The sequence below is a fragment of the Balaenoptera borealis genome (genome assembly GCF_965194805.1).
Source record: "Balaenoptera borealis genome assembly, chromosome: 7".
Lineage (NCBI taxonomy): Eukaryota > Metazoa > Chordata > Mammalia > Artiodactyla > Balaenopteridae > Balaenoptera > Balaenoptera borealis.
The window spans coordinates 122666584-122685082 of NC_138864.1; the positions used below are offsets into that span (position 1 = coordinate 122666584).

An 18499-nucleotide genomic window follows, 5' to 3' on the forward strand; every position below is an offset into this window, starting at 1 on the left:
GCGTGATCTCTAAAACACCTCCAAATCTACCATCCGATGGATCTCCAAAGCAACGTCTGACTTTGCTGTTGCCAAAGACAGGAAGGGGACGAGGGGGGGAGGCCTGGGTTCGATACCATCACTGCCTCTCCCCAGCAAGTGTCTTAATCTCATTCCTCAGTTTCCCCACCTCTGAAATGGAGATACTAAGACCTAACTCAGAGAATTCCATGCAAGACGATGGATTTAAAACACTCAGCACAGTCACAGACATGGAGCAAGCTGTACAAAAGTTTAGCTGCAATAATACTAACAAAGTGGTTATTATTATATTGACACAATTTGCTATGATGTTTGAATGTCCAGTAGTAAAGGCTCCCAAATCCTCCCCGACCCTAACTTCTAGTTAGTAACAGTTCATCATGGAAACATCGTGTGTTTGATTGCTTTACATGTATTCCAGCCCCGGACACAGTATTTATCAGCTCCCGTGAAGCTCTCGTCATCGTGAATTCTTGCCAGGATTTGCCCGCAAAACTCTGTGAAGCTTCGAAAAGAAGCCGAAATTGCCCCGTTGTCAGAATAGCCAATTTACAGACTAAACAATCCTCTTCATTCCTCACACATGGGGTCCTGTAACATGATGAGGGTGATGATGTGTGCCCAGGGTACTTATAAAGAACTGCCTTTTATGAAGTTGTTAGGATGACACAGCGGGCTGGTTTTTCCTCATGAGATGGCTTGAACAAAGGAAAGCAGTCCTAGTGCTGAAAGACGAAAAGTAGGAGTGAAGTTAGGAGGCGAGAAAAAGCACTTCCAGGGCTGCAGAGGAACAGAGATTCCTCAGATAGATTCCTCCAGGTGCCAGGGTGGATGGAGACAAAGCCTAATCTTTGAAATAGGCAGGTTCCTTGCTGTTAGAGGTTCTCACTGCTTGAGGCCATCAGCGTGTGTGGTCCAAGTCGGTTGCCAAGAAATCAGTTTCAAAAGCCTCTAGATGCTACTTTGGGCCAATAGGAGTTCATATTCATTCTGCCTTAATTAGCAAATTATTTGCTTGATGGTCTGTGAGATACAGGTGTATGGGCCAAAGTTTGAGTTCATTTATTTTTAAAAAATCATGCTTTATACATGACAATTTCATTCTTTTGACTGATGTAATAATGTATATAGGGAACATTCTGTTATTATTCAATGTTCAGATCAAAAGTCTACAATCCAGGTATTGTGGTAGGCCTGTACTATATAACATAGGTCCATTTACAGAAAATTTCCACTTGTACTTGGACAGAAAGTTCTTACCTGGTGTTGACCAGTTGCTGTATCAATCTCATCATCATAATTTATTCCATGATTGGAATTCCAAGTTAATTTCCATAATGGGTAAATGCTTATAAAGAAATGTGTCTGTCTCACGAACTTTATTAAAAGAACAGAAAAGAGCTTATAAGCTATGACATAGAAGGCTTGTTTAGATAACATGATTTTTTTTTAACATCTTTATTGGAGTATAATTGCTTTTCAATGGTGTGTTAGTTTCTGCTTTATAACAAAGTGAATCAGTTATACATATACATATGTCCCCATATCTCTTCCCTCTTGCGTCTCCCTCCCTCCCACCCTCCCTGTCCCACCCCCTAGGTGGTCACAAAGCACCGAGCTGATCTCCCTGTGCTATGCGGCTGCTTCCCACTAGCTATCTATTTTACGTTTGGTAGTGTACATATGTCCATGCCACTCTCTCACTTTGTCCCAGCTTACCCTTCCCCCTCCCCGTGTCCTCAGGTCCATTCTCTAGTAGGTCTGCATCTTTATTCCCGTGCTGCCCCTAGGTTCTTCATGACCTTTTTTTTTTTTTTTTAGATTCCGTATATATGTGTTAGCATACGGTATTTGTTTTTCTCTTTCTGACTTACTTCACTCTGTATGACAGTCTCTAGGTCCATCCACCTCACTACAAATAACTCAATTTCGTTTCTTTTTATGGCTGAGTAATATTCCATTGTATATATGTGCCACATCTTCTTTATCCATTCATCTGTCGGTGGACACTTAGGTTGCTTCCATGTCCTGGCTATTGTAAATAGAGCTGCAATGAGCATTGTGGTACATGACTCTTTGAATTATGGTTTTCTCAGGGTATATGCCCAGTAGTGGGATTGCTGGGTCGTATGGTAGCTCTAGTTTTCATTTTTTTAAGGAACCTCCATACTGTTCTCCATAGTGGCTGTATCAATTTACATTCCCACCAACAGTGCAAGAGGGTTCCCTTTTCTCCACACCCTCTCCAGCATTTATTGTTTCTAGATTTTTTGATGATGGCCATTCTGACTGGTGTGAGATGATATCTCATTGTAGTTTTGATTTGCATTTCTCTAATGATTAATGATGTTGAGCATTCTTTCATGTGTTTGTTGTCAATCTGAATATCGTCTTTGGAGAAATGTCTATTTAGGTGTTCTGCCCATTTTGGGGTTGTGTTGTTTGTTTTTTTGTTATTGAGCTGCATGAGCTGCTTGTAAATCTTGGAGATTAATCCTTTGTCAGTTGCTTCATTTGCAAATATTTTCTCCCATTCTGATGGTTGTCTTTTGGTCTTGTTCATGGTTTCCTTTGCTGTGCGAAAGCTTTGACGTTTCATTAGGTCCCATTTGTTTATTTTGTTTTACTTCCATTTCTCTAGGAGGTGGGTCAAAAAGGATCTTGTTGTGATTTATGTCATAGAGTGTTCTGCCTATGTTTTCCTCTAAGAGTTTTATAGTGTCTGGCCTTACATTTAGGTCTTTAATCCATTTTGAGTTTATTTTTGTGTATGGTGTTAGGGAGTGTTCTAATTTCATTCTTTTACAGTAGCTGTCCAGTTAGATAACATGGTTTTATTTTTTTTTCTTTCAGGTGAATGGGAAAATGAGAGAGAATGGGGGTTGGGGGATGAACAGGGGACAAAGAAAGAAATAGAGATAAGGGAAGGTTACTTAATATCAGCCTCCAGTGGCTTAGTGTCTAGGAGGAAAAACTTTTCCTCTAGGCGCTTAAGTTCAGGCAATGGGGGCCTGCAAATTAAACTCATAAAAGGCAGATAACAGGAGAATAAGTTTATTTGTATGCATATGGAAGCTTACAAAAGAAGTAGCTCAATAGTGGTAAAAGTTAGAGGCTTATATACCTTTCTTAGTAGAGAAAAAGAAGAGAGGATAAAAGGCCTCTGGGAAGAACAAACAGGTTTCTAAAAGAAAAAACAGGAGATAAGAAAGTTAGTGATTATGTTTGTTCATGCCTGTGTGAGTGGTCTTTGTCTTTTTCAAGGCCTTAAAACTCCCCTGGAAAGGGTGATTTAGGGTAGGTTTGCTCTTGGCCTCCTTCCTGGGACCTAAAAGCCTCCTAGAAAAAAAGGGGATTTATGGTCTCATTTCTCAGAAGTTTCTATGTTTAGTCAGATAAGGAAGTTCCAAAAAGATTTCTGTCTGCATCTGTTGAATCCCAAATGTCATCAGTTTGAAATAATCTTCATCCCAGCTCTGGGGTTCTTAGTGTGTCCCCACATCAGCAATTGCACCCTAGTTTCTGTGAGCCTAAGTTCATCATTCTGAATTTTGATTTGGGGGTTTTGCTTTTTTAGATAATCTTTCATGTCTGACTAAGATCCTCACTATCAGATATTCAGAAACAAAACAACAGAGCATACAGAAAAATGCCATTTCTAGCTATAAATCATGTTACTTGAGTCTGTATAGGTACCTGAGGGAAGAAAATAAAGGTGGGAGCTCATTAGTCCTGGTTTGGATAGAGGACATTTGGAAGGAGATCTGTTTCATCTGGTGCCTTGGGAAGTGTGATCCTCGACCAGCAGTAAGAGTTATCACCTGGAAGCTTGTTAGAAATGCAAATCCCAGGCCCCAGACCCGCTGAAACGGCATCTACGGCTCAGCAAGATTCCCCTGTGACTTATCATGTGCCCATCAAGTCTGAAAGCACTCCTCTCAATCTCAGATGCACTTTCAAATTACCTAGGGAGCTTTTAAAAGCCCCACTATCCAGGCTGCACCCCTGACCAATTAAATCAGGCACTCGGGTTGAGATGTCCAGAGATGTACAACCTCCCCAGGTGATTCTAATGTGTAGCCAAGCTGGAGAATCACTCACTAAATAAGAGAGAAGCTTAATAGTGGCCCCTTTGGTAAACCCTTTGAAGTAAGGTTACTAAAAAGAAAAGAAAGGTAAATACCCAAAAACCAGTTTATGAAAAACAGTGAAGTCTTTAGGTGGTGAAATCCCAAATTGAAAGGCTATAGCAGTAAGCTTGCCAAAGGTTGGGCTCCTCTGACCATTTCATAAGGAAGCTCAGGGAGATAGAGGAGTTTTCTCTGAACTTGAAAAGAGCTAGTCTGCCTGGAAAAACAGACTTGAAACAGACAAACAAGAGATCCACAGTGCGGGGCCAGACTCGGGGCCTCCATGAAAATGCATCTTTATTGAAGTTGTTACACCCCAGGAAGGAGCTTCAATTTGAGGAAGATGTCAAATTATTAATCAGTTTTTTTAATCAGCTGCAAGCTTAATTTGAAAGGATATCAGGAAGGAAATGCTGCTTTAAAATGAAGTATGTGCATTTATTTTAAAATCAAGCAGGCCCCTTGCCGTGAAGATAGGAAGTCTATGGCTTTAGTATTAGCGGGAACTTAGCGATCAACCAAGGGCTACTTAACTTCATACTCACAGTGGAGTATTTGCTTTGCAGACACCTGGAAGTTAGAATTCCAGACATCTACCCTGAGGTCTTGTGTTCTTTCTGCTCCCTTATATTTCTTTCTTATATCTTAGATGATATCAAATGATAAAGACAGAAAATGGATTCCAAGGTATGCTGGCTTCCTGTGATAAGATTCCTTTTCTCTTCTGGAACACCACTGACTGAGCTGCTCATTGCCTCTCTAATGCCCTTTGGGCTCCATCACTGTTTTCCAAAGTGGGGGACATTTACAGTTGGTCAGGCTGTGTACTGCACAACTCCAGAGGATTCCATTTGCATTGCAGTCTGTGGCTCCTGGAGCCCTGAAACATGGTGGCCTTGATAGGGGGTCATCAGATCATTATGGGAAGAAAATAGACATAGCATCACGTGGCATAATATAAAGTTATTTCCTGTTCATTTCTTTTTCAGTCTTTCTAATTTTGTTAAAGAGAAAGTCTCCATTTGGTTCTGGCATGCATTTAATAGCTCTCTCACCCATGCTATTCATCCTTTAATAGAGAGCAGGCTTCTGTTTAAAGCCTTGACAGGCCATAGAATTACTCAGTAGGGTTATAAAGTTTTATCACTGCATTTGTTTAAATAAGAAATCAGGTCAATTTAGTGAATAAGTAAATAAATAATAATTACGTGTTCCATGGATATAGCAAAAAGATATGACAGTAGTTCCTATGTGATTGGAGTTTGGCAAACAGTGGACAGTATGTCAGGATGACCACAAACACGCGGTCCTGGCATGGAGCTGTGAGAGTGCATTTTTTATAGGGGGAAATGGTAAAATTATGTTGATTTGACTTAAACCAATTCTGCTCTATTAGAAACATCTAGTCAATTCTTTTTCTGCCTAATTTTTTCTGCCTTTGGGGAATAGGTACGGCCTGTTTTACCACATCATTATGGTCCTTTTAGAACAGTAGTTACAAGGTAGAAAAGGCAATCCCTGGCCCTGAGTTCTGGTTTATTTAAAGGTCACAGAGCGCCAGACAATTGCTGTGATTCGCCTCTCAGAATTATGGGCTCTGTTTTTTCTCTTTGTCAGATTCAGGGAAGCTTATTTCCTTGGAATGGCAAGGATTTGCCAGCAGAGAGACGACTACAAATGGCAATGCACTTTCTGTAAAATGTAGAAACAAAACAAACACCGGAAAAAAAATAAGAATCTGATGCCGTAAATTTCTGCACTAAGGAACAGCTCCGAACTGTATACCAAGCTGTTTTATGAGGCATTCATATTAAGTCTTAGGGTTGGTTTGTTTTTTAATCACATTCATGATATTGAATACAGAATACATCAGACCAAAGGCCACATCCTAGGTTTTTTTTAATAGCATTAAGATAGACAAGGCACTTTAAGATGTAAGGTTTCATTTCCCAAGGAATCTCCTCGTTATAAAGATTATAACGAGTTACTGGAACCTAGAGATTCTGGCTCCCTGCCTAAATCTAACCTGCATCTGATACTGAGAGGGTCTGGACCAGGAACTCTCAGAGCCCCTCTGAGAGGAAAGTGGGAAGGACATGGAAAATCCAGAAGCACTGAGTGGAAAATAGTCCTCTGAGAATTGTCAGGAATTCGGGAATCCAAACCCAAACTTGTCCCGTGGATTCACTCAGGGTCACAGAGCAGTTGGAAAAACCAGCGCTCAAGAATGTGGCTCTCATCCCAAAAAAATTGGGAACTAAATGGAATACGGTGCCTGGGATCACTCAGTGTAACAACCACATGCCCCACTTTGATTCCAGAATATACAGTCTGCCCAGGTACTGTGAACTAAGAATTAAGGGCTCTGCGTGCCACATCAGACACTTTACCACTGGAAATCATGGGTTTGATTTCTAAAGGCACCCGGTTCTCTATTGCTATGATTTTTAGTGACTTGATTTCTTATCTATGTTCCACATTTTTTTCTGCCATCTGAGGATAAAATATTTTTATATCTTCACGTGTGAAAGAATTATGGATATGATGAACATTTAAAAACTGCATATATCTATTCCATTTCTATCATAAGCCGGTAGTTGGTTTTCTTTACCACCTGCAAGCACTTAAAATAATCTTTCCAGCTCTTATAATTACATCTTAATTATTTCTGAGCAGATCCCGTCTTTCATCCTCATGCTAAGGTTGCATGATTAATTTGTTTAATCTCTGATACCTAATCTTTTTATTATCTTTTGTGTCTTTTGTTCTCTTCTGTGACCGACACAGACATTTATTCGAGTCCAAAAAACATTATCATCTTCTCTTTTCTGACATGCACTTTTCCTGCAGATGCTCCAATTTCTGCTTTTCTGCAAGAGCACTAAGCACATTTATATATAGCTTAAGTCAAATATAATAATAGTTACCGGTTTTTGATCTAATGGTCATTTAAGTTTCCATCTTTTGTTTCCATAATGAATAGCTTTATACACATGATCTTGTTGAGTCAGGGATGTATTTTTAATTTTGATTGTATTACAAATCTCCCTCCAGTGACATAGTACCTCCAATTCAATAAGATATAAATCTCTTTTTCCCCACACCCTCATCAACGCAGCACATATAATATTCTTTTAAATCTTGCTATACTTTATTTGAAAAATGAAATTTTGTTGTCTTAATTTGGATTTCATTCATCCAAATTAAGTAAAGATAAATAAAGATACTTAATAATGAGTGAGATTAAGTATCTTTGTATATGTTCATAAGTCACTTGTATTTATTTCCCCCCCCCCCGATCTGCCTGTTTATATTTTTTGACCAAAGAATTATTTGTATATTTACATTGTTTCCCATTGTTCTGTTGGTCATTTACTAATTGACTCATAGAATTTTTATATATTAAGTAAATTGGCATTTTACTATATGTTTGAACATTTTCTCAGTTTGAGCTCTTTTTTTTTTTTTTAATTTATGGGGTTTTTTTTTCCCCATGTAAAAATTCCTAAATGTTACATGATGAAATATAAAGTTTTTCATGGCTTTTGGGTTTTGTGTCATGCCTTCTCCATTCAGAAAAAAATTTTTAATGATTGTACACTTTTTCTAATAATTTTATGTTTTATTTGTAAGATACACATATTTACTGCCCTTGAAATTTACTTGGGTAGTAAGAGTAAGGTAGAAACCCAACTTTATTCTTCCCCCCTGGCCAGCCAATAGTTCCAGCACTATTGGTTGAGGACCCATCCTTTACCCCACCTTCATCCCATTCCAAATTGCCCTTTATATTTATGTCTACTTCTAGACTCCCTGATCTGTTGCATTGATCTGACTCTTCCTGAGACAGTAGCAAGCTGTGGTCATGACTGAGCTTTTGTAATAGCATTTGATTTCTCATAAAGCTAATTTCCCTTTTATTCTCTCTCTCTTTTTTAGGATTTTTATATGTATATGTTACCTAGAGGATTCCTGTTTTCATAAGGGTCTTATCAGGGTTATCAGGATGTTAAATAGTATCTAATGCCACTTCAACATCTACTAACCATGTGCTTTTCCTTCTGTGATAGATTAATGCGGTGAATCACAGTAATAGATTTCCAAATACTGAGCCATGCTTTCATTCCTAGCATTAACCACATTTAGTCATGGTGAGGCGTTCTCTTGAGGTATAACTAAAGTCATTTTACTGAAACTCTTTTCAGTTTTGTTTTTTACATCAGTAATTCTTGGGTAAGATGGGTTTGTAGCATCCTTTTACTTTTGAGAGGAGTGCAGATTTGGATTTTCTACTTAGGCCAGCTTCATAAAAAGAAAGTAGAAGGGGCCACCCAGCAAGGAATGTGGGAGGCCCCTAGGACAGCATTCCAGACAGACCAGGAAGGAACCTGGGACCTCAGTCCTACAACCTCAAAGACCAAATTCTGCCAGCCTCAGGAATGACCTTGGAAGCACATTTTCCCCCAGGACTTCCCCACAGGCACTCAGCCCTGCTGACACCTTGATTTCCGTCTTGGGATACCCAGTCACACCATGGGGGACTTCTCCATCACTCTCTAACTAGTAGAATGACTCAAATAAGTGCCATCCAAACTTGAATGTGCTCAGAATCGCCTGGCGAGATGAATGAATGCAGAGTCAGGAGGTCAAAGGTGGGATTTGAGATTCTGCGTCTCTAACAAGCTCCCAGGTGATGCTGGTACTGCTGGTTCACGGGCCACACTGTGTGGCAAGGATATAAACAGCCTTGGAGCCTGACCCACCTGTACCTTGTAAGCTGGGTAAACTTCACCTGCAAAACCACTGGAGTCTACCGTTTTCTTGTGTGTGTGAGCGGAGCTCTTTGACAACTCTCTCAATTTCTTTTATGAGAATCTGTCTAATTAGATTCTCTTTCTCATCTACTCTAATTTCTGTTCTTTACATTTTTCTAGAAATTAATGCATGTAGTCTAAGTTTTCAAATTCATTTCCATAGAGCTGAGCAAAATAAGTTTTTATAATAATTTCCGTTCTCTCCTTAGAAAATGTTTATTCATGTATTTTTATATTGTAGGTTTAGATTTTCCCCCCATTCTTCTTAGATTATCGGACAACTTTTTTTTTCAAAGGACCAGTTCTGGATTTATTTATTAGTTCTATCATTTTTCTGTTTTCTTTTACCACTTGCTTTTATCCTGACTTCTTTAAATTTATTTTTGCTACTCTTTAACTGTGTCATTTGAATATTTCCTTATTGTCTTTATTGGCATGTGTGTAACATCCTCTTTCAGAGGAACATGAACCAAAGTTAACAAATCTAAGCTCTAAGCCTAAGTCTCTGGCCACTTCTGACCCCACCTCCTGGACCACACATGCCAGATGCAGTGTCTTGGCGTGAATATTTTTAACTAGACTCTCATCTAAGGGACCTGAACAGTCTTTAGAGGCCACCTTAAATTACAAAGCCTTCAGACATCACTGTAAGAACAGGTTTGGCAGGCATGTGTTCCCACAGCAGTGGAGCAGGTGAGGAAATAATGGGGCGAAACATCACCTAAGAGGCTAAAGTGAAGGGCGGTGGGGTTTGATCCCCTTTCAGCACCGGACACCCCCTGCACACTGCCCCATGTGCCTGACCGTGTCTGGGGCTGCCTTCCTCAGGCTTCTATTCTTTCCTAACCAGGACTGTTCAACGCCATTGTGGGAAAATCCAAAAGAGCACAAACACCCAGCTTTGGGGTGACTTCCCAGGTCCTTGATTCCTCCTTCATCTGGGCTTCTCTGTAATCCCAGTTCCTCCCCCTCTCTTTCTGTCTGTCTTTCCCTTTGTCCCATGCAATAGATTTTGAAGCCCAAGGAGGTTGGGGTTCTGTCCAGCCCTCCCTCTAAGCCATCCACCCTCTGACCCCCCCTGCCTGGCACCATCCTTAGAGACACCTCTCTCCCTGTTCCACGCCTGCCAGGACTCTCAGCTGTCACCTCCATCCTGTGGGGCTGGGAAGGGCAGGTGACACAGGCGTGCACGTTGCTATAGCAACTTCTCTGTTGATGGCAGAACCACCGACTGCAGCGAGTCACAGTGTTCATTTCTGTCTCGCTCTTACGCCGGGCAATGTTACAAGAAGCCCGTGAAAATGAAGTCAATTTGAGCTCAGGGTTGTCCACCGCCGTCTGTGTCTGTCATTGCCTCTGTCAAGGCAGGGCCCCGTGCTAACTCTTCCTACTACACTGCGTTTTTGAACATCCTTGTATATCACTTGGGCCATTCAAGGGAGCACAATATTCCAAATTAATCTGGTGCCACTTCCCTTTCTGACTTGTCATCCAGAAGACTGTCACGGAAATCCCTGCGTGTCAATCCTCCCCGGGGAATCCCTGCCAGTCACCACCTAGAAGTGCTGATTCTGCCTTTGCTGGCAGTTCGGGGCCTGTGTCCTGCCTATGGTTTCTGAAGCTGCAGAAACATTATGCTAGATGAAGTTTTTGACCCAACGCCAGTTGTTTTACTCATTTGAGAAGATCTTTGCTCAATTCTCTGTGCTCTGCACAGACTGTTCAGAAATGTCTAAAGATCAGGTGGATCCTTGATTCTGCTGTTGAGCTTCTGCCTGGGAACAATCCTGAAAGGCTTTAAAAATAAAAAAAAAAGTAAAATCAATTTTATGTTAAAACGTAAATGTACATAAAAATCCATATGAATGTGGAGTGTAGTTATTTTAAACATAGAGGATGAGATTAATTGTAAAGTTTCCCCACGAGAAAAGGCTAAAACTGGTTTTCAAGAATTTACTTGGGAATTTTAACTTTTAGGAAATGGGAAAGGATAAAGACAGAAATGATAAAGTTGTAAATGACTTTGATTGCTGAAATGCTTTCAGTGCATGGTTTTGTTTTATCCTGACAGTAGCTCTACATGGTCTGAGTGGACATTATTAACCACATTTTAAAGATTAAAAAAAGTGCAACTCGGAGAGAAAATGCATTCATCCCCACAGTAAACATCTAATGAGTGGCTATGCATTCGCATCCCCTGCGGAGCTTTTTGGCCACCCTGACGCCTGCTCCCCATTCGGAGAGAGTCTCGATGTGCTGTCAGGACTGTGAACCAGTGGGTCCCAGTATTTATAGCACTTTGCTCAAAAGTATACAGAAAATAACATCATCAGGTCTAAAATTTGGGTATCCTCACCTCTGATTCAGTGCTTTTCCCACTTTTCCTTTCTCTCAATGAAACATTTGAATCTAAATATAAAAAGATCCCAGTTCTTTACTCTGAACTGTTTTCCTATCTTCTGTCATCCCTTCAGTATAATGCAGAAGTCTGAAATAATCAGTAATTTGCATACCTGTAGGTAAACCCCTGATACTAAATATACTTCCTGTTTATTTCCACTATCCCTTTTTTGATTTGGAATAGATCATCCCCAAGCCTGCTAGAGCCAATTAAATATTATTTCACACTTTGTTGACATGAATGAGAAGAGCTATGACAGAGCAACGTGGCTGGTCCTGGAAGACGATCACACTATCTTGATACTGACGTGAGCCAGCGCCAAGGAGGCATCTCTCTGTGGGGGAACCTCAGGAACTCTCATGAACGAGGATCGTTTGTTTCACAAGATGCTCTTTGATGGCCATTCCACCTGCCAGCCAGAAAAGACAGCTGCCTTTTGAGAGCTGAGGTTAATTCAAGGAAAGGACAGTTCAAAAAACAATGAAAATACCTAGCATGGGGTTGTATATTCTCTTTTCTGAGATCAACCTTGGAAGAAAAGACATTGTCTTGGGGCTGAAATTTTAAACTTTCATTTGTGCTAATGCAGCCGGAAAAAGTATTTCCAAAGCAAGAGCCCAGCGGGACATTGATAAAAGACTTAAAATATATAGAGACTTAATGTTTAAAGCCCTTTAGTTTTGCTTGTTCTCCCATCTAATAGACCCCAGAGGAGGCAGAGTCCCGTCGGCTGGCTGTGATCTGGGTCATATACCACTGTGTTCTCAGAAACTGTCCTCTTCTCTATACTGGTTTCCAAACACTTAGGAACAAAAAGGGTCAATTTTATATTTAGATGAAATAGCAGTTACAACACAGACATCCTGCAAAGCCAGAGCCCTGTGGATGTTGATGGAGCTGGTCCACAGAGAGCTGGAGTAAAATCATCATCTTCCACTGAAGGCAACATTGTCTGCAAGTTGAGATACAGAGGTTGTAGCAGAAGATTAGATGTTTTTAATGCATATTATTATTCATTCTGCTACCTTGAAAGACATAGGATGATAACAAAATCAGTAATGTCTAGGCCTTTCCAAAAGAGCCATCCACAGTCAAATTATGGCCTTTGAATTTACTAGAAATTTCCACAAAGGGGGAGTAAAAGAAGACCCTTCATCTTTGCCTGATTCCTCAAATGATTAAATGTGTTTAAATATTCTCACAAATGATGAAACTCATCTTCTGACTAGATTTTAGGTGATTAAAAAAAAAAAAGTTATTTTCACTGAACTCCCAAACCACAAATTCTGCAAGTCCAAAGCCTCTGCTGGGACCTGCATAGTGCCTGGTGGATGCGTTTCTGAGCAGAAATTTGAAGGCAGTGGCTCCAGGGTCTCCTGAAGACGTTGGTCTTCTGAATGGTGCCAAGTCTTGACCACAGTCTAGAAGAAAAGGTGAAATACATCAGGGAATGTCTTTAAAAGACATATTTTGGCCTACTGACTGTGATTGGGTTGCTTTCTTCTTCTTTCTCACTATTGTTAGTTTCTCAACTACCCCTGCCTTAGAAACTGAGGCCATTTCCATGAATCAGCAGACAATTCTGGCTAAGACTGCCCTGCTGATAAGGAACCCACAAATTGTATTAGCAGGTGTGTTCACCAGGCTTGGTAACCATCCTAACTGTGACCCAGCATTTCACCAAGTGAGAATCAGTCACTCTGGTGCTACAGGACCCTGGACACACCATATTCCTGTGTGGTCTCAGGCTTTCCACCCAGCTGACTGCATTCTGCCACTGCACAGCCCACCCATGCAAGAACCAGCAGCAAGGAGACAAGAATTCTTTCCAAAAACAAATCAACAAACTCCAGAGAAACCAACAACCCAGTATTTTAAAAAACGTCTGTTTTCTCTCATATATGCCTGTGAATGCATCCATACCATCAAGAACCTACGTGCTGACATCACAGTGTTACCAAATTGGGTCCTGCCACTCGCCACTCGAAAAATCAATACTCGAGAGAGACAAATGTTGGTAGAAAGGAAAATTGTTTTTAATCAGAATGCCACAGGCTGGGGAGATGGCAGACTCAGTGTCCCCCAAAAACCACCTCCGAAGATTCTGCTCGGCCATGAAAGTTTAAGGGAAAGAAGGAAGTCACCTCAGTGAATCACTGAGATGGGGGAGGTCAGAGTCGTCCCCATCCGCCACTGCGTGCAGGCTTGTCCACTCCTCGTGATACATCATCTCCTTACATGCTGCCTTGTTCACACAGTTTGTCCATGAGATCCCCGAAGAGATCTGGTCATCTGTTAATTACTTGTTCTTCACTTCTTTGATCCACAGAAAGAACCAACAGATTAGGCAAGGTATCGTGTGAGCAAAAGATTTGAAAGGTGTGCTAGGGCCAGAGATGTGTGGAACATGGGTGCCTGGTTTAAGGTTAGTGACAAGACAAAAGGGTGCCCCCTGCAGAGAGCGCTTTCCTGCCGAAAGCTGCTTACATTTTTCCTCCCTGATGCGCATGCTTTAGAGAATCACCTATTTTAAATCAGGAAAGGTCTCCAAGGACATGTCTAAGCTATTTATTAAATTCCTTGGCTGCTTTTTCTTAGACTGCTCTTAATATCGAGCAGTAATAGACTCTCCCCCTCTACGTTCAAAATACTAAAGAATTGTCCTCAGAAATGAAAGCAGGGTTCCATTAGTAGCTTTCACAAGACTAAAAAGAAATAGGATTAAAGGAAATGGTGCCGAGGGGCATCCTGTCATGCAGATCATTTAAAAGCACACAATGAGTCAGCACACCACCACCCCTCAAAAAAAGACAAGGTCTCAGAAGGAATTATTTCAGTTCCTTCTCAGGCATCATGTTAAATGAAAACACACATGCACAGGAACAGCAGGAGATGTGAATCACCAGGAGTCTCAATTAAACCTCTGCTACTCAAAGTGAGGTGTGTACTCAAACTCCCCCGCAGCCCATTAGAAATGCAGACTCCCAGCCCAAGGCAGTCAGAATCTGCATTTTAACCAGATTCCAGGTGGTTTGTGGGAGCCTTCAAGTCGGAAAGCTCTGAACCAAAGCACTCAGGAATCAATTTATTTATTTTCTCCTAAAGGCGCATCAGAATGAGGTATACAGAGGAAGACAAAGCCTACGCAGCCCACTCAAGGCCAATGAACCCCCTCCTCCTAGTTACTCAAGGCAGAGGTGCTTTGTCCCTGACCTCCGGAGCCCTTTGTGAGTGCCAGCACCTGGAGGGGGAGGCCTGCATACAATCTGGAAGCTGTTTTCCCTCAGAAAGGGGTTTAAATGGTACTTCCCAGATTTATCACATGCCCCCAGATTTGGGCTTCCTCCTTCTTGCATTCCTGTTGACATCAACGTGGAATGATAAACCCCTGTGGCAGAGGGAAAGGAGTGATGGCCCCTGCACGGATGCAGCAGTCATCCCCCCAGTGGAGAAAGATGCGCACACCCGGGCTCCCAGCCCCTCTCGCTGGGCTCCCCCATCTAGACTTCGCAGGCTCAGCTTAGAACTACAGCAAGATGCACAGAACGTCCTGAATGAGCCCAGAGAGCTGGTTCCAGCAGCCCTGGTCTGGTACCTACCAGCCCCATGACTGTGACCGAACCGCTCTCCTGTGTTTCAGCCGCCTCAGCTGTGGGAGAGGTCACAGACCAACCCTGTAAACGTGGGTTGTAAGGATCCATGATCCGCAGTGCCCGCAACATTAGCCAACCAGAGCTTTGACAGTTGACTTAGAAACAACTAGCACCAAATACAAAAGAAGCGACAGTTTGCCCACCTGAAAAATAACAAGACATCTTTGACGTGAAAAGGATATCATACATCTTGTCTTTGTGTTTACATGGAGTCTGAACTTCTGTCAATAATGAGCTGTTTCTAATCCAAATACCTCCTTACAGTTAATCAGACAGAAGAATGCAGTGGCAGCCTCGCTTGGGAGTATCAGTGGATCTCTTTCCCAAAGGCAACTGAGACAGTTTAGAAGTTGGCTTAAAAAACCGATGGAAGGAGGGAATTTAGTAAAAATCGATTGCTCTTTCAGTACCTTCATTTAAAGTTGGCATTATTTAAACAATCAAGATCTATAGTCGAGGATGGCAAGTTCCTTTATTCTGTTTCTTTTCACCTAATTAACCTCTTTTGGTCACTGGATCTCCGACACTGGAGCAAGCAGCTGCCACTTGGCCGCTCTTTTAAGAAGCTGGAAATGTAAGGCTTGATTACCTTCCCAGGTCGAAGCCCAAAATTCATACTCTTTTCCCTGTTGGGGCTCTGAAATTCTGGCTGGTCATCTTTCTGTAGAAACTGAGGTGAAGGGTGTAGTAGAAACACAAAACTGAGGCTCACCAAGGTCCTGCCAGATAGGGTTTGCCTGGATAAAAACCTGCTGGCCTTGAAAAATCTCTCCCTCCTGAAAATGTGATCAGCGATAGCCTCTCTGAAAATAAAGGAGCGTCCCCTGAGATCTTCAGCATCTTACGTGACAACAGTTTGTTTTCATATGAGTTTCCAAGTATCAGTCAATAGTGAATGGCTAAAACAAATAGTTTGAAAAAAATTATTTTCTGCTATAGAGCTCAGATGTGAAGAGAGTGAATAAAGTGAAAGGAAACAAAGAAACTGGGAAGAACAAAGACATATTTACATCATGGAGCGCAGACTCCACTGCAAAAAGAATGTTGCAATTTAAATTAAATTATAATTAATAGCAGCAGTTTTGTTGAAGTATCTCAAATTATCCCATTAGATGCTGAAGCCCAAGTGGTTTCCATGGCAATATTTTCTCTAGATGTCAGCTACTATCTAATTTTTTTGTCCCTGGTATATGACAACCTGAAGCATTTAGTGCCTTTCATTTTGGGGGAGTTCTCTGCTAGACAATCACAGTTTATTTTTATATGCATTTAAATGTGTGTTTTATTTGCAATTGGTTTCTGAGCCTAAAGTCTAGAATTTTACGTATTTTGAAATTTAGTAAATAAGAGTCACAGTTACCTCGTTTATGTTCTGTATTTTTTAAATTATTTTTATCTTTTATTTTTATACAACTTTAAAGGTTACACTCCATTTACAGTTATTACAAACTACTGGCTCTATTCTCCATGTTGTACAATACATCCTTGTAGCCTATCTTACACTCAATAGTTTGTACCTCCCACTTATTGTCTGTCTTTTTGATTATAACCATCCTAGTGGGTATGAAGTATCTCACTGTGGTTTTGATTTGCATTTCTCTGAAGGGTAGTAATGTTGAATGACTTTTCATATGTTTATCAGCCACTTCTATATCTTATTTGGATAAATGTCAATTCAAATCCTTTGCCCACTTCAAAACTTGGGCATGTCTTTTTATTATTGAGTTGTAAATGATCTTTATATATTCTAGATATGTTATTTCCCTTATCCCCAGGTAAGATATATACCTTATCAGATATATAATTTGTCAATATTTTTTAACCTATGGGTTGTCTTTTTACTTTTTTTATGGTGTCCTATGAAACATAAAAGTTTTAAATTTCAATGATGTCCGATTTATTTTTTCTTTCATTGTTTGTGCTTTTGGTGTCATATTTAAGAAATTATTACCTAATCCAAGATCATGAAGATTTATGCCTATGTTTTCTTCTAGGAGTTTTATAATTTTAGTTCTGAAATTTAGGTCTTTGATCCATTTTGAGTTAACTTTTGTATATATGGTGTGAAATTGGGGTCCAACTTCATTCCTTTGCATGTGGAGTCCAGTTATTATTGTGATATAGTTCACATATTATACAATTTACCCATTTAAAGTGTATGATTCAATGGCTTTTGGTATATTACATTATTAATCTTTAAAAATTGTAGTAAAATATATGTAACATACATTTGCCATTTTAAACATTTTTAAGTGTTTAATTCAGTGGCATTAGTCACACTAACAATATTGTGTAACCATTACCACTATCTATTTCCAAAACTTTTTCATCATCCCAAATAGAAGTTCTCACCATAGGCAATAACTCCCCATTCCTCTCTCCGCAGTCCCTCGTAAGCTCTAATCTACTTTCTGTCTCTATGAATTTGTCTACTCTAGGTAACTCATGAAATGGAATCATACAACATTTGTCCTTTTGTATCTGGTTTATTTCACTTAGCATAATGTTCATCCATGTTGTAACATGTATCAGTACTTCATTCCTTTTTATGGTTGGAAAATATTCCAATGTAGGTACCACATTTTATTTGTCCATGGACGAATATTTGGGTTGTTTCTACTTTTTGGCTATTATGAATAATGCTGCTATACACATCAGCACACAAATATCTGTTTGAACGCTTGCTTTCAATTCCTTTAGATATATAGCTAGGAGTGGAATTGCTTTATCATATGATAAATGTATGTTTAGCTTTTTTTTTTTAACAGATCTTTATTGAAGTATCATTACTTCACAATACTGTGTTAGCTTCTGTTGCACAACAAAGCCAATCAGCCATACACATACACATGTCCCCATATCCCCTCCCTCTTGAGCCTCCCTCCCATCCTCCCTATCCCACCCGTCTAGGTCATCGCAAAGCACCAAGCCGATCTCCCTGTGCTGTGCTGCTGCTTCCCACCAGCCAACTATTTTGCATTTGGTAGTGTATGTATATCGATGCTACTCTCACTTCGCCCCAGCTTCGCCTTCCCAACCCATGTCCTCAAGTCCATTTTCTATGTCTATCTCTTTCTTCTTGCCCTGAAACTAGGTTCATCAGTACCTTTTTTTTTTTTTTTTTTAGATACCATATATATGCATTAGCATACAGTATTTGTTTTTCTGTTTCTGACTTACTTCACTCTGTATGACAGACTCTAGGTCCATCCACCTCACTACAAATAACTCAATTTCATTTCTTTTTATGGCTCAGTAATATTCCATTGTATATATGTGCCACATCTTCTTTATCCATTCATCTGTCAATGGACATTTAGGTTGGTTCCATGTCCTGGCTATTGTAAATAGTGCTGCAATGAACCTTATGGTACATGTCTCTTTTTGAATTACGGTGTTCTCAGGGTATATGCCCAGTAGTGGGATTGCTGGGTCATATGGTAGCTCTATTTTTAGTTTTTTAAGGAACCTCCATACTGT

At 40.4% G+C, this 18499-nt stretch overlaps 1 protein-coding gene across 3 annotated transcripts in view; it reads left to right on the plus strand.

The window, feature by feature from the left end:
* The window catches only part of CNTNAP2 (contactin associated protein 2), a 2074761-nt gene that overhangs the window by 2034272 nt on the left and 21990 nt on the right, over positions 1-18499 (plus strand). The gene's annotated exons all lie outside the window — the stretch shown is intronic.